At 39.6% G+C, this 17,022-nt stretch overlaps 1 pseudogene; it reads right to left on the reverse strand.

The window, feature by feature from the left end:
* LOC131418180 (agouti-signaling protein-like) overlaps window positions 1-17,022 on the reverse strand; it is a 36,574-nt pseudogene that overhangs the window by 3,180 nt on the left and 16,372 nt on the right.

Below are 17,022 nucleotides of genomic sequence, written 5' to 3' on the forward strand. Positions count from 1 at the left end.
AGTGGGAGGAGTGGAGGGCACTCTGGGAAGTCCCAGGGTAGGGAGAGGAGGACAGGTTGGCTGGATAGATCACATCTTGGGATTAAGCTGGCAGGTTCTCGTTAGCCTGGCTGGTGGCCTGGAGCCAGGGACTAAGAGCAAGGTGTCCTCTGAGGGAAGGCAAAGGGGAAATCCAAGAAGGCCCTGGAAAATGGACTCAGTGTCCTGTATATGGATGGACCTGTGTTTCCTGTATTCCTACTTTCCATTTCCCAGAGCTTTGGAGCCAGGCACACCTGATTTGAACCCTTACTCTGCCATTTAACAGCTGTGTGTCCTTAGGCAACCTCCTTAACTTCCTTAAGACTCAAGTTTTCTCATCTGCAAATAGGGTACTGTAATATCTATCTTGCAGGGTTGTCTTGAGGATAAATGAGGTATATTTATAAAGTGGAGAAGCTGGCACATTGAAGGTGATCAATCACTGCTGATGTGCTCCAGCCCCTTTCCTGCTTTTACTTCCCTGATACGTCTAGAATATCCTCTTTTCCTAGTGCGAGGGAAGACAGTAAGGGACATTAGTTTTGAGCATAGGTTCTGGAGTTAAACAGCTAGGTTGGAATTCTGGCTCTGCCAATTAAGAACTGCGTGATCTGGGGCCCGAAGGCACAGCGGTTAAGTTCCAACGTTCTGCTTCAGCGGCCTGGGGTTGGCTGGTTCGGATCCTGGGTGCGGACCTACTCACAGCACATAGAAGAACTAGAGGGACCTACAACTAGGATATACAACTATGTACTGGGGCTTTGGGAGGAAAAAAATAAAGAGGAAGATTGGCAAAAGATGTTAGCTCAGGGCCAATCTTCCTCCAAAAAAAAAAATAGCACTGTGTGATGTTATGTTAATTACTTAACTTTTCTAATCCTCAGTTTCTTCAACTGTGAACTAGGAAGAAGATTATTATCAGATGAAGTTAAACCAGAAGATCTCCAATGCCAGGCTCTAATGCCCCTCATATTTCTCCTGAGCAGTGACTCTCAACCCTGGCATGACACGACTAGTTCTTCCCAGACTTGGTTATATTCTGCAGCGTTTCCTAAAGTATTTTACCATTTATAATAGTTCTGTGATTCAATGAGTTTCAGAAATGCTAAATTAAACCAAATTCACCTTGTGTCTTGACTTCAGGCTGTCTCAGAGCCTCTAACATGCTAAGCTGCATATTAGATTCTTGGCGTACAGGGCTTTCCCAAACCAAATGAGTTAAGAGACATTTTATTCTCCAGGATTATTTTGAAAAATGAGCAGGAAGGAGCTCTGACCTATGACAATGAATCCTGGTTATCAGCCTGGGGGGCATATTTGTTCTATATGTTTGAATTTTTTTTTTAATTGAGGTAACATTGGTTTATAACATTATATAAATTTCAGGTGTACATCATTATATTTCAATTTCTCTGTAGATTACATCATGTTCACCGCCCAAAGACTAATTACCATCCATCACCATACACGTGTGCCTAATCACCCCTTTTGCCTGCCCTCCTCCCCCCCTTCCCCTCTGGTAACCACCAATATAATCTCTGTATCTATGTGTGTGTTTGTTGTTGTTGTTGTCATTTTTATCTTCTATTTATTGGTGAGATCATAAGGCGTTTGACTTTCTCCCTCTGACTTATTTTGCTTAGCGTAATACACTCAAGCTTCATCCATGTTGTTGCAAATGGCAAGATTTCATCTTTTGTTATGGCTGAGTAGTATTCCATTGTGTATGTATACCACATCTTCTTTATCCATCCTCCCTTGATGGGTACTTAGGTTGTTTCCAAATCTTGGAATTGTGAATTCCAAGTCTATTGTGCATAATGCCGCAATGAACTTAGGGGTGTATATATCTTTATGCATTTGTGTTTTCATGTTCTTTGGTTAAATACCCAGCAGTGGAATAGCTGGATCGTATGGTAGTTCTATTCTTAACTTTTTGTGTGTGAGGAAGATCAGCCCTGAGCTAACTTCTGATGCCAATCCTCCTCTTTTTGCTGCAGAAGATTGGCTCTGGGCTAACAGCTGTGCCCATCTTCCCCTACTTTATACGGGATGCCGCCACAGCACGGCTTGACCAGCAGTGCATCGGTGCGCGCCTGGGGTTCCGAACCTGCAAACCCCGGGCCGCCAAAGTGGAGTGTGCACGCTTAACCGCTGCGCCACCGGGCCAGCCCCCTCTATTCTTAATTTTTTGAGGAAACTCCATACTGTTTTCCATAGTGGCTGCACCAGTTTGCATTCCCACCAGCAGTGTATGAGAGTTCTTTTTTCTCAACATCCTCTCCAACACTTGTTATTTCTTGTCTTATTAATCGTAGCCATTCTGACGGTTATGAGTTGATATCTCATTGTAGTTTTGATTTGCATTTCCCGAATAATTAGGGATGTTGAACATCTTTTCATGTGCCTGTTGGCCATCTGTATATCTTCTTTGGAGAATTGTCTGTTCAGATCTTTTGCCCATTTTTTAATTGCATTGTTAGTTTTTTTGTTGTTGAGATGTATGAGTTCTTTATATATTTTGGATATTAACCCCTTATCAGATATATGGTTTGCAAATATCTTCTCTCAATTGTTAGGTTGTCTTTTCATTATGTTGATGGTTTCCTTTGCGGTGCAGAGGCTTTTTAGTTTGATGTAGTCCCATTCGTTTATTTTTTCTATTGTTTCAAATACCAGACATGGTATTCAAGTCTTTAATCCATTTTGAGTTAATTTTTGTGTATGGTATAAGATAATGGTCGACTTTCATTCTTTTGCATGTGGCTGTCCAGTTTTCCCAACACCATTTATTGACGAGACTTTCCTTTCTCCATTGTATGTTTGTGGCTCCCTTGTCAAACATTGGCTATCCATAGATGTGTGGGTTTATTTCTGGGCTCTCAATTCTGTTCCATTGATCTGTGTGTCTGTTTTTGTGCCAGTACCATTGTTTTGATTACTATAGCTTTGTAGTATATTTTGAAATCAAGGAGCGTGATACCTCCAGCCTTGTTCTTTTTTCTCAGGATTCCTTTGGCTACTCGGGGTCTTTTGTTGTTCCATATAAATTTTAGGATTCTTTCTTCTATTTCTGTGAAAAATGTCATTGGAACTTTGATAAGGATTGCCTTGAATCTGTAGATTGCTTTAGGAAGTATGGACATTTTACTGTGTTAATTCTTCCAATCCAAGATCATGGAATATCTTTCCATTTCTTTGTGTCTTCTTCATTTTCTTTCAACAATGCTTTATAGTTTTCAGTGTACAGGTCTTTCACCTCTTTGGTTAACTTTACTCCTAGATATTTTATAATTTTATTTATTTATTTTTTTCCCCCAAAGCCCCAGCAGATAGTTGTATGTCATAGCTGCACATCCTTCTGGTTGCTGTATGTGGGACACGGCCTCAGCATGGCCGGAGAAGCTGTGCGTCCGTGCGCGCCCGGGATCTGAACCCCGGGCCGGCAGCAGTGGAGCACGCGTACTTAACCGCTAAGCCACGGGGCCGGCCCTACTCCCAGATATTTTATTCTTTTTGTTGCAATTGTAAATGGGATTGTATTCTTAATTTCTCATTCTGCTAGTTCGTTATTAGTGTCTAGAAATGCAACTGCTTTTTTTGCTGATTTTGTACCCTGCCACTTTGCTGTAGTTGTTCGTTATTTCTACTGGCTTTATGATGGATTCTTTAGGGTTTTCTATATATAGAATCATGTCGTCTGCAAACAGCAAGAGTTTCACCTCTTTCTTCCTCCAATTTGGATCCCTTTTATTTCTTTTTCTTGCCTAAGTGCTCTGGCCAAAACCTCCAGTACTATGTTGAATACAAGTGGTGAGAGTGGGCACTTTTATCTTGTTCCTATTTTCAGAGGGATAGCTTTCAGTTTTTCACTGTTAAGTATGATGTTGGCTGTGGGTTTGTCATATACGGCCTTTATTATGTTGGGGTACTTTCCTTCTATACGCATTTTGAGAGTTTTTATCATGAATGGATGTTGGATCTTGTCAAATGCTTTCTCTGCATCTATTGCGATGATCATGTGATTTTTATTCTTTATTTTCTTAATGTGGGGTATCATGTTTATTGATTTGCAGATGTTGAACTATCCCTGCATCTTTGGAATAAATTCCACTTGATCGTGGTATATGATCTTTTTAATGTATTGTTGTACTCAATTTGCTAGTATTTTGTTGAGGATTTTTGCATTGCTATTCATCAGTGATATTGGCCTGTAATTTTCTTTTTTTCGTGTTGTCCTTGTCTGGTTTTGGTATCAGGGTAATGTTGGCCTTATGAAATATGTTAGGAAGCTCCCTCTCCTCTTAAATTTTTTGGAAGTGTTTGAGAAGGATAGGTATTAGATCTTCCTAGAATGTTTGGTAGAATTCTCCTGAGAACCCGTTTGGTCCCGGACATTTACTTTTTGGGAGGTTTTGATTACCATTTTGATCTCCTTACTGGTGATTGGTCTATTCAAAATCTCTGTTTCTTCTTTTTTATTTTATTTTTTTAATTTTTTTTCTCCCAAAGCCCCAGTAGATAGTTGTATGTCATAGTTGCACATCCTTCTAGCTGCGGTACGTGGGACACGGCCTGAGCATGGCCGGAGAAGCGGTGCGTCGGTGCGCGCCCGGGATCCGAACCCGGGCCGCCAGCAGCAGAGCACGCGCGCTCAACTGCCAAGCCACGGGGCCGGACCTCTGTTTCTTCTTGATTCAGTTTTGGAAGGTTGTATGATTCTAAGAATTTAGCCATTCCTTCTAGGTTATCCAATTTGTTGGCATATAGCTTTTCGTAGTGTTCTCTTATAATCTTTTGTATTTCTGAGGTGTCCATTGTAATTTCTCCTCTTTCATTTCTGATTTTATTTATCTGAGCCTTCTCTGTTTTTTTGTGTTGAGTCTAGCTAAAGGTTTGTCAATTTTGTTTATCTTTTCGAAGAATCAGCTGTTAGTTTCATTGAATTTTTTTCTATTTTTTTTAGTCTCTATATCATTTATTTCTGCTCTGATTCTTATTATTGCCTTCTTTCTACTGATTTTGGGCTTTGTTTCTTCTTCTTTTTCCAGTTCCTTTAGGTGCACTGTTAGATTGTTTATTTGAGATTTTTCTCATTTGTTGAGGTAGGCCTGTATTGCTATAAACTTCTCTCTTAGAACCACTTTTGCTGTATCCCATAAATTTTGGCATGTCGTATTTTCATTTTTCTCCAGGTATTTTCTGATTTCTCCTTTGATTTCTTCATTGACCCAATAGTTGTTCAGTAGCGTTTTGTTTAATTTCCATATATTTATGGCTTTTGCAATTTTATTCTTGTAGTTGATTTCTAGTTTCATAGCATTGTGGTCAGGAAAGATGCTTGGTATTATTTCAATCTTCTTAAATTATTGAGAAATGTTTTGTGGCCTAATATGTGGTCTATCCTGGAGAATGTTCCATGTGCATTCAAAAAGAACATGTATTCTGCGATTTTTGGATGGAATGTTCCGTATACATCTACTAAGTCCATCTGGTTTAATGGTTCATTTAAGGCCAAAGGTTCATTTATTGATCTTCTGTTTGGATGATCTATCCATTGACATAAGTGGAGCGTTCAAGTCCCCTCCTATTATTGTGTTACTGTCTATTTCTCCTTTTATGTCTGTTAATAATTGCTTTATATATGTAGGTGCTCCTATGTTGGGTGCATAGATATTTACAAGTGTTATATCCTTTTCTTGGCTTGTTATCTTTATCATTGTATAGTGCCCTTCTTTGTCTCTTGTTACAGATTTTGTTTTAAAGTCTATTTTATCGAAGTATTGCTACCCCAGCTTTCTTTTCTTTGTCATTTGCATGGAGTATCTTTTTCCATGCCTTAACTTTCTGAAATTTTTCATAGTAAAATGTTGTCAGAGGAGGAGTAAATCCTGCACAAGAAAAACGCAGTCCATCCTCAGGGCTGGGTTTGTAAGTCCTGATCCATTCACAGGCATCTCCATCTCCTAATGTTCCTCCCTTTTGAGCTACAAACTAGCATAATTTTATTTCCAAAATCCCACTCTCATTGCCTCTGTCCCAATATTTCTCCTAATTGGGTTCCAGTCCCCTCCCTACCATTTACTTGCTGTATGACCTGGCCTCTCTGGGCCTTTGCTGACGTTTGGAAGTTGAGGTCACATGTCCTTTTTTATCTAAAGGCAGCGGACTGGACCATTTAATCTTGTAAGTTTTCCTCCCTCCCCAAACCACAAGCCCATCAAGGGAAAAGAACCAGTCTTATCCATCCCTGTATTTCCCCTGGCATGTAGTAACAACTTAACGGTGCTCAGAGAATACTTGAACGAAAACTTCTTCGTAGGGGCTGGCCCCATGGCTTAGCGGTTAAGTGTGTGCGCTCCGCTACTGGTGGCCCGGGGTTCGGATTCCGGGCGCACACCGACGCACCACTTCTCCGGCCATGCTGAGGCCGCGTCCCACATACAGCAACTAGAAGGATGTGCAACTATGACATACAACTATCTATTGGGGCTTTGGGGAAAAAAAGGAGGAGGATTGGCAATAGATGTTAGCTGAGAGCCAGTCTTCCTCAGCAAAAAGAGGAGGACTGGCATGGATGTTAGCTCAGGGCGGATCTTCCTCACAAAAAAAAAAAAGAAAAAGAAAACGTCTTTGTAAATTGTGAAAAGAAGAGACAGAGACACATTTATTGAGTGCCCACTGTATGCCCTGAACTAGATGTGCCTATATTCATCCCGGATGAGGTAGGAGATATTGTGTTTGCCATTTTTCTAGAGGAGGAAACAGAGGTTCAGAAGGGTTCAGTGACTTGCCAAAACTCACAGAGAACGCAAGAACCAGACTTGGGATTTAAACTCAGGAGTGTCTCTTTCAACTACTTCACAACTGCCTCTTCTTGGATGAATGTAAAGAAGAAACTTTGTGCTTCTCCGTATCCTTCAGATTTTCTGTACTGAATACAGAAGTAGGAAAAAAAGTTATAAAAATAAATATCCATAAAGAGCTCTCATCGCCTCCTCCTGCAGTTTTTGGGAGGACTGAAATTCAGGTGAGCAATCGCAGGACCAAAGAACTCCCTTAGATCATGAATGGCAGTCAGAGCTTCTTCTAGTCCTGCTTATTATCCTCAGTTCCCTGTTTCCTTGTTCTCAAACCTCAAGTCCTTCTCCTAGGAAAGGCCACTGGCCCATCTCTACAGATTGCAGATCAGAATCATTTCCTGCCTACAGTTCTCACTGGAAATGTCTGTCCTAAATCAGAATCTACATCTCTTAAAAAAAAAAAAAAATTAAAGTCATGCCTGCAAATCCCTCAGGCAAAGATAAAATGAAGGCACAAGCATCCTGTCACTTTACACAAGCTGGGAAGGTGTCGTCAAACCAGAAACACTTCTCGGCGTCTTAGAACTCAGCCTTGATTCATGAGGTGGCCTCTTGATTACAGGGATGTGTGCCTGTTTCTAGTCCTTGAGGACCTTCTAAGCTTGGGAGGAGGGGCAGGTCCTGCAGGATCAAATGGTCCAGTCACCTGCGATCAGGCCGTTTCTGCATCTATGAAACAGGACTAATAGTAGTACCCTACCTCTTAGGGATGTGGGGGGGATAAAATTGGAGAGCGTTAACACAGAAGAGGACCATAGTAAGTGTTCAATTGAAGTTAGTGCTTGATTTTTCAGATGAGGCAACTGTGTTCCAGAGGGGTTTGACAACTTGCCTGAGATCAGCTAGTAACTGGTGGAGGCAGGATTCAAATTTGGTCAGCCTGACTCTAGAGCCCTTACTCTTTTTTTTTTTTTTTTATAATTTTATTTATTTATTTATTTTCCCCCCAAAGCCCCAGTAGATAGTTGTATGTCATAGTTGCACATTCTTCTAGTTGCTGTATGTGGGACGCGGCCTCAGCATGGCCGGAGAAGCAGTGCGTCTGTGCGCGCCCGGGATCCGAACCCGGGCCGCCTGCATCGGAGCGCACGCACTTAACCGCTAAACCACGGGGCCGGCCCTAGAGCCCTTACTCTTAACTTTAAGCCAGCAACTTCCAAGGGGTTGTGCACTGATGGATGTACACAAGATGGTTTTAGGTGGTGCCATAAATACTCATTTTAAAGAAAGTTTTCAAGCCAGCCCTGATGGCCTAGTGGTTAAAGTTTGGGGTGCTCTACTTCGGTGGCCTGGGGTTTGGTTCCCAGGTCTGGAAACGCACCACTCATCTATCAATAGGCATGCTGTGGCGGCACCTCACATAGAAGACCTAGAAGGACCTACAACCAGAATATACAGGTATATACTGGGGCTTTGGGGAGGCAAAAAAGAGAGAGAGGAAGATTGGCAACAGATATTAGCTCAGGGCAAATGTTTCCCAGCAAAAAAAAAAAAAATCAAAAACAAAAAAGAATAAACACAAAGGAAAAGACAAGGGAAAAAGTAAAAACCTTTTAGTTATGAAAAATTTCAAACATATATAAAAGAAGAGAAGACAGTATAATGAATTTCTAGCTTCACACAGCTTCAAGTATCAACTCATTAACAATAGCTTTCATCCATTACCTCCACTGATGCCTTATTTTGAAGGAAATTCCAGGCATCATATCATTTCATCTGTAACTTTTTGATAGACTATATTATAATTTTTTTTTAGCAGTGGTGTTTCTTAGGAATGTATACTGAGACAGCAGGTAGCTAATACATGGAGCCGGTCATTTCACAGATAATGCTTAGGATGTGGGTAAAGTCGGAATTTAGGAACTTAAAACCATGAGATGCTATGTTTTCACTATTAGATTGGCCAAGAACAAAGAGTTTGATATCTCAATTGTGTTAGCAAGGGTGTGAGAAAGCAACCATGCTCACTGCTGATTGGTGTGATGCCAATTATGTGGTGGGCAGACAATTTCGCCATATCTATTGAAATTAAAAATACATGTGTCAGGATATCCACATGTAAAAAGATGAACTTATACCCCTATTTCACACCATACACAGAAAACAACTCAAAACGGATCAGAAACCTAAAGAGAAGAGTCAAACTGTAAGACTTTGAGAAGAAGATATTGGAGAAAAATTTTTGAGGCCTTGGGTTAGGCAAAGATTTCTTAGATATGACACCAAAACCATTATCCATAAAAGAAAAAATTGATAAATTAAACTATAAAAATTCAAAAGTTTTGTGCTTCAAAAGACACCATTAATGAATTGCTGAACTTTAAATGGTTAATTTTGTTATGTGAATTTCACTTCAATAAGACTTTTTAAAAAGCTACCATGAAGAAAATGAAAGACAAGCCACAGACTAGGAGAAAATAGTTGCAAAACACATATATGATAAAAGATTTCTATACAGAACATAAAAAGAGCTCCTAAAACTCAATAATAAAGACAAACAACCCCGTTAAAAATGAGCAAAAGATTTGAATAAACTTATCACCAAAGATGATACAAGAATGACTAATAGGCACATGAAAAGATGCCCAACATGATTAGTCATTAGTGAAACGCAAACTAAAACCACAACAAGATGCCATTTTATACCCACTACAGTGGTTATAATAATAATAACAATAATATAAAAAAATCCAGACGATAGCAAACGTTGGCAAGAATGCAGAGAAACAGGAAGTCTCATAAATGTGGTAGGAATGTAAAATGGTACAGCCACTTTGGAAAACAGTTTGTTGGTTTCTTAAGAAGTTAAATTTATCATACAACCCAACAATTCCACTTCCCTATGTCCACCCAAGAAGAATTTAAAAATATGTCCACCAATAACTTGCGTGTGAATGTTCACAGCATTATTCATAACAGCCAAAAGTGAAAATACCCTCAAAGTTCCATCAACTGGTGAACAGATAAAAAACTGTGCTATATCCATGCAATAGAATACTATTCAGTAATAAAAAGGAATGAGCTATTGATACATGCTATGTCATGGACGAACTTCAAAAACACTAAGCCGGGCCGGCCCCGTGGCTTAGCGGTTAAGTGCTCGCGCTCCGCTGCTGGCGGCCCGGGTTCGGATCCCAGGCGCGCACCGATGCACCGCTTCTCCGGCCGTGCTGAGGCTGCGTCCCACATACAGCAAATAGAAGGATGTGCAGCTATGACATACAACTATCTACTGGGGCTTGGGGGGGGGGAATAAATAAATAAAATCTTTAAAACTAAACAAAAACAAAACACTAAGCTAAATGAAGGAAGCCAGATACAAAAGATCACATATTATATAATTCTATGTATATGAAATGTCCAGAAAAGGCAAATCTATAGAGACACAAGGTACATGAATGGTTGCCTCGGGCAGGGGATGGGAATGAGAATTAACTGTAAATGACCATGAGGGTTCTTATTGGAGGGATGAAAATACTCCAAAAATATATACATATATATATTTTTATTGAGGTCATAATAGTTTATAACATTGTGAAAATTCAGGTGTATGTTATTATTTGTCAGTCACCATATATATGTGTCCTTTAACCCCCTTCCCCCCCCCCCCCGTCAACCCCCTTCCCCTCTGGTAACAACTAATCTATTCTCTTTGTCCAGGTGTTTGTTTATCTTCCACATATGAGTGAAATCATACAGTGTTTGTCTTTCTCTGTCTGGCTTATTTTGCTTAACATAATACCCTCAAGGTCCACCCATGTTGTTGCAAAGGGGACGATTTTGTCTTTTTTATGGTTGAGTAGTATTGCATTGTATGTATATACCACATCTTCTTTATCCATTCATTAGTCGACGGGCACTTGGGTTGCTTCCACGTCTTGGCTATTGTGAATGATGCTGCAATGAACACAGGGGTGCATAAGTCTCTTTGAATTGTTGATTTCAAGTTCTTTGGAAAAATACCCAGTAGTGGGATAGCTGGGTCATAGGGTATTTCAACTTTTAATGTTTTAAGAAATCTCCATACTGGTTTCCTCAGTGGCTGCACCAGTTTGCATTCCCACTAGCAGTGTATGAGGGTTCCGTTTTCTCCACATCCTCCTCAACATTTGTTATTTTTTGTCTTGGTGATTATAGCCATTCTAACAGGTGTGAGGTGATATCTCATTGTAGTTTTGATTTGCATTTCCCTAATGATTAGTGACGTTGAACATCTTTTCACGTGCCTCTCGGCCATCTGTATATCTTCCTTGGAAAAATGCATGTTCACTTCCTCTGCCCATTTTTTGATCGGGTTGTTTTTTATTGTTGTTGAGTTGTATGAGTTCTTTACATATTTTGGAGATTAACCCCTTGTCAGGTATATGATTTGCAAATATTTTCTCCCAGTTGGTGCACTGTCTTTTCATTTTGTTCGTGATTTCCTTTGCCTTTCAGAAGCTCTTTAGTCTGATGTAGTCCCATTTGTTTATTTTTTCCTTTGTTTCCCTTGTCCGAGTAGACATGTGTTGGAAAAGATCCCTCTAAGACCAATGTCAAAGAGTGTACTGCCTATATTTTCTTCTAGGAGTTTTACGGTTTTATGTCTTACCTTCAAGTGTTTATTCCATTTTGAGTTAATTTTTGTATATAGCATAAGAAAGTGGTCTACTTTTATTCTTTTGCATGTGGCTGTCCAGTTTTCCCAGCATCATTTATCAAAGAGACTTTCCTTTCTCCATTTTATGTTCTTGGCTCCTTTGTCAAAGATTAGCTGTCTGTAGATGTGTGGTTTTATTTCTGGGCTTTCAGTTCTGTTCCATAGATCTGTGTGTCTATTTCTGTGCCAGTACCATGCTGTTTTGATTACTATAGCTTTGTAGTATATTTTGAAGTCATGGATTGTGATGCCTCTAGCTTGTTCTTTTTTCTCAGGATTGCTTTACATATTTGGGGTCTTTTGTTGTTCCGTATGAATTCTAGGATTCTTTTTTCTGTTTCCATGAAGAATGTCATCAGGATTGTGATTGTGATTGCATTGAATTTATAGATTGCTTAAGGTAGTATGGACATTTTAACTATGTTTATTCTTCCAATTCATGTGCATGGAATATCTTTCCATTCCTTTATGTCATCATTGTTTTCTTTCAATAATGTCTTATAGTTATAATTGTATAAGTCTTTCAATTCCTTGGTTAAATTTATTCCTCGATATTTTATTCTTTTTGTTGCAATTATAAAGGGGATTGTATTCTTGAGCCCTCTTTCTGTTAGTTCGTTATTAGAGCATAGAAATGCAACTGATTTTTGTAAGTTGATTTTGTGCCCTGTAACTTTGCTGTTGTTGTTGATTATTTCTAATAGCTTTCTGACAGATTCTTTAGGGTTTTCTATATATAGAATCACGCCATCTGCAAACTGCAAGAGTTTCACTTCTTCCTTGCCAATTTGGATACCATTTATTTTTTTTCTTGCTGACTTTCTCTGGCCAAAACCTCCAGTACTATGTTGAATAGGAGTGGTGAGAGTAAGCACCCTGTCTCGTTCCTGTTCTCAGAAGTTGGCTTTCAGTTTTTCACCACTAAGTATGATATTGGCTGTGGGTTTGTCATATATGACCATCATTATGTTGAGGTACTTTCCTTCTATACCCATTTTATTTAGATTTTTTTTTTATCATAGATGGGTGTTGGAGCTCGTCAGATGGTTTCTCTGCAGCTATTGACATGATCATGTGATTTTTATTCCTCATTTTGTTAATGTGGTGTATCACATTGATTGATTTGTGGATGTTGAACCATCCCTGTGTCCCTGGTATAAATCCTACTTGATCATGGTGTATGATCCTTTTGATGTATTGTTGTATTTGACTTGCCAATATTTTGTTGAGGATTTTTGCATCTATGTTCATCAGCGATATTGGCCTGTAATTTTCCTTTTTGTGTTGTCCTTGTCTGGTTTTGAGATCAGGGTAATGTTGGCCTTGGAGTTGTGTTAGGAAGTGTTCTATCTTCTTCAATATTTTGGAAGCATTTGAGAAGGAAAGGTATTAAATCTTTGAATGTTTGGTAGAATTCTCCAGAGAAGCCATCTGGTCCTGTACTTTTATTTTTTGGGTGGATTTTGAATAGTATTTCAACCTCTTTACTTGTGATTGGTCTAATCAGATTCTCTTTTTCTTCTTGATTCAGTTTTGGAAGGTTGTATGAGTCTAAGAGTTTGTCCATTTCTTTGAGATTGTCCAATTCGTTGGCATATAGTTTTTCATAGTATTCTCTTACATTCCTTTGTATTTGTGTGGTATCTGTTGTAATTTCTGCTGTTTCATTTCTAATTTTATTTATTTGAGTCTTCTCTCTTTTTTTCTTGGTGAGTCTGGCTAAGTGTTTGTCAATTTTGTTTATCTTCTCAAAGAACCAGCTCTTAGTTTCGTGAATCCTGTCTACTGTTTTTTTGGACTCTATTTCACTTATTTCTGCTCTAATTTTTATTATTTCCTTCCTTCTGCTGACTTTGGGCTTTGTTTGTTCTTCCTTCTCTAGTTCTGTTAGGTGTAGTTTTAAGATTATTTATTTGAGACTTTTCTTGGTTGTTAAGGTGGGCCTGTATTGCTATGAATTTCCCTATTAGGACCGCTTTTGCTGCATCTCGTATGAGTTGGTGATGTATTTTCATGCTCATTTGTCTCTCGATATTTTTTGATTTCTCTAATTTCTTCATTGATCCATTGGTTGCTCCATAGGATATTGTTTAGTCACATATTTGTGACTTTCCTGGCTTTTTTCTTGTACTTGACTTCTAGTTTCACAGCACTGAGGTCAGAAGAGATGCTGGATATGATTTCAATTTTAAATTTATTGAGGCTTGCCTTGTTTCCCAACCTATAGTCTATCTTTGAGGATGTTCCATGTACACTTGAGAAGAATGTGTATTCTGCTGTTTTTGAATGGAGTGTTATATACATATACATACCTATTAGTCCATCTGGTCTAGTTTTTCATTTAATTCCACTATTTCCTTGTTGACTTTCAGGCTGGATGATATATCCATTGATGAAAGTGGGTTGTTGAGGTCCTCTACTATTATTGTGTTGCTGTTAATTTCTCCTTTTAGGTCTGTTAATAGTTGCTTTATGTACTTTGGTGCTCCCGTCTTAGGTGCATGTATATTTATAAGTGTTATGTCCTCTTGGTAGATGTCCCTTTTATCAGTAGATACTGCCCCTCTTTGTCTCTCATTGCCTTTTTTGTCTTGAAGTCTACTTTGTCTGACATAAGCATGGCAACACCTGCTTTCTTTTGTTTGCCATTAGCTGGGAGTATCATCTTCCATTCCTTCACTCTCAGCCTGTGTTTGTCTTTAGCGCTGAGGTGTGTTTCCTGGAGGCAGTATAAGGTTGGGGCTTGTTTTTTAATCCATCCAGCCACTCTGTGTCTTTTGATTGGAGAACTCAATCCATTTACATTTAGAGTGATTATAGATATTAGACGGCTTAATGTTGCCATTTTATCACTTGTTTTCTGGTTGTTCTGTATTTCCCTTGTTTATCGTCCCATGTATTTCAGACTGCCAATTTAGTTTGGTATTTCTCTATGATGGTTTTCTCCATTTTCTCTTTATTTATCATTTGTGTCTCTGTCCTGATTATTTGTTTAGTGGTTACTGTGAGGTTTATATAAAATGTATCGTAGATAAGATAGTCCATTTTCTGATAGCCTCTTATCTCCTTAGCCTAAGCAGGTTCCATCCCTTTCCTCTTCCCTGTCTAAGTTATTGTTGTCACAAATTATTCCATTTTGTGTTGTGAGTTTGTGATTAAAATAAAGTGATTATAGTTATTTTTGGTGCTTTCCTTCCCTTTATCTTTAATGCTGTAATTAAGTATTTGCTAACCTGTTCTGAGAGAGAGATGCAATTTTCTGATTTTGTCTGTGTATTTGTCTCGTTGCACAAGGCTTTGTAAACTCTTTCTTTTTTTTTCAGATATGAGGGCCTTCTTGATCATTTCTTGTAGGGGAAGTCGTGTGGTGATGAACTCCCTCAGCTTTTGTTTATCTGGGAAAGTTTTATTTCTCCATTGTATCTGAAGGATATTTTTGCTGGATAGAGTCTTCTTGGCTGAAAGTTTTTGTCTTTCAGGAATTTGAATATATCATTCCACTCTTTCCTAGCCTGTAAGGTTTCTGAGGAACCTGTTGAAAGCCTGATAGGGCTCCCTTTGTTGGTTATTTTCTTCTGCCTTGCTGCCCTTAACATTTTTTCTTTGTCATTGACTTTTGCCAGTTTTACTATTACATGCCTTGGAGAAGGTCTTTTTACATTGATTTAATTAGGAGTTCTATTAGCTTCATTTATGTATAATTCCAGCTCCTTCCTCAGGTTTGGGAAATTCTCAGGTATGATTTCTTTGAACAAGCTCTCTTCTTCTTTCTCCCTCTCTTCTCCCTCTGGAATAGGTATAATCTTTATGTTGCATTTCCTAATGGAATTGGATATTTCTTGGAGAATTTCTTCATTTATTTTTATTTTATTTTTTTAAAGATTTTATTTATTCCCCCCCCCCAAAGCCCCAGTAGATAGTTGTATGTCATAGCTGCACATCCTTCTAGTTGCTGTATTTGAGACGTGGCCCCAGCATGGCCAGAGAAGCGGTGCATCGGTGCGCGCCCCGGATCTGAACCCGGGCCGCCAGCAGTGGAGCGAGCGCACTGAACCGCTAAGCCATGGGGCAAGCCCTCTTCATTTATTTTTAGTCTTAGCTCTCTCTCTCCTCCACCTCAAGCATTTCTATATTTCTGTCCTCTAAATTACTAATTATGTCCTCCGTAATATCAGCTCTGTGTTTTAAGAATTCTATATTTTTAGTCTCATTCATTCTGCTCTTTATCTTCAACATTTCTGTTTTTTTTTATAGTTTCAATCTCTCATGTGAAGAATTCCCTCTGCTCATTAGTTTTATTCCTGAGTTTATTGAACTGTCTTTCTGAGTTTTCCTGTAACTCATTGAGTTTCTTCATAATATTTTGAATTTTCTGTCATTTAGGTGGTAAATTTCTGTGACTTTAGGATTGGTTTCTGGATACTTGTCATTTTCCTTCCGATGGAGTGGTAATGTATTTCTTCATGCTGTTTGGTGGAGTGGACCTTTGCCGTCGTATAGTGGTACTATCTGGTTGCAGATTCCACCTGCCACCACTAGGGGAGCAGGAGCTGTGTTTCTGAGCCCATTGTGACCCCTGGCTGTTGTGCCCAGCCATTGGAAGTTGTGCCAATGGGGGTCTCTGTATCTGGCTGCCACTGCTTCACAGACGCTGGTTCAGGTAGTCTGGTGGGGATCCCGTGCCCTTGCTGACTGGCCGAGCTGATGCGCTGGGCAGAATCGGGGGGACAGGGAGTCTTCTTTCCTGCCCAAGCTCCCACTCTGCGCTCACTGGCTGCCTGCCTGGGCTGCTTGGCGTGGTGGGGGTGCCCCCACAGTGGCTTAGCTGCCTCGGTGTGGAGCATTCCTGGGGGCTGGGAAGCAACTCCAAGAGTGAAAGCATTCCTGTGGAGGGCTGCCTTTCCCCCTTTCTCTTCTCAGAGTCACATACCGGCCACCATGTGAGGTCCTGCACCCTAGATCACTGCTGCAGGGGAGGCAGAGGAGATCCGCTTCTCCTTCCACTGCCTCCCAGGTGGTCCAGCACCCCTGCCTTCAGACATGTGGTTGTGTGGATCTCTCAGGTGTCTATTGGGTTGTGTGGATGTCTTCTGTTGATGAATGAATGTCCTTTTCATTGTATCTTGGGGGGAGAGCCTACAGGAACAGCTCACTCCATCATGATGCTGACATCTCTCTAAAAATATTTTATGATGATGATTGTACAAGTTAATAAACTTACCACAAATCACTGAATTGTACCATTAAAATGGGTGAATTTTGTGGTATGTCAATCATACTTCTATAAAGTTGTTTTAGAAAACACATATGCCTGTTGTTCCAGCAGTTCTATCTCTAAGAATTTTTCCTACAGATAAATATGTAATGAGCAAAATAGCAGATGAACATGGTTATTCATCATAACATTGTTTGTAATAAGAAAAGATTGGACATAAGGTCAACGTCCACCAGTTGGGGATGAGATAAATTACGGCACTGGAAAACTACGCAGCCTTTAAC

Source organism: Diceros bicornis, chromosome 19, assembly GCF_020826845.1.
Source record: "Diceros bicornis minor isolate mBicDic1 chromosome 19, mDicBic1.mat.cur, whole genome shotgun sequence".
Taxonomy (NCBI): domain Eukaryota; kingdom Metazoa; phylum Chordata; class Mammalia; order Perissodactyla; family Rhinocerotidae; genus Diceros; species Diceros bicornis.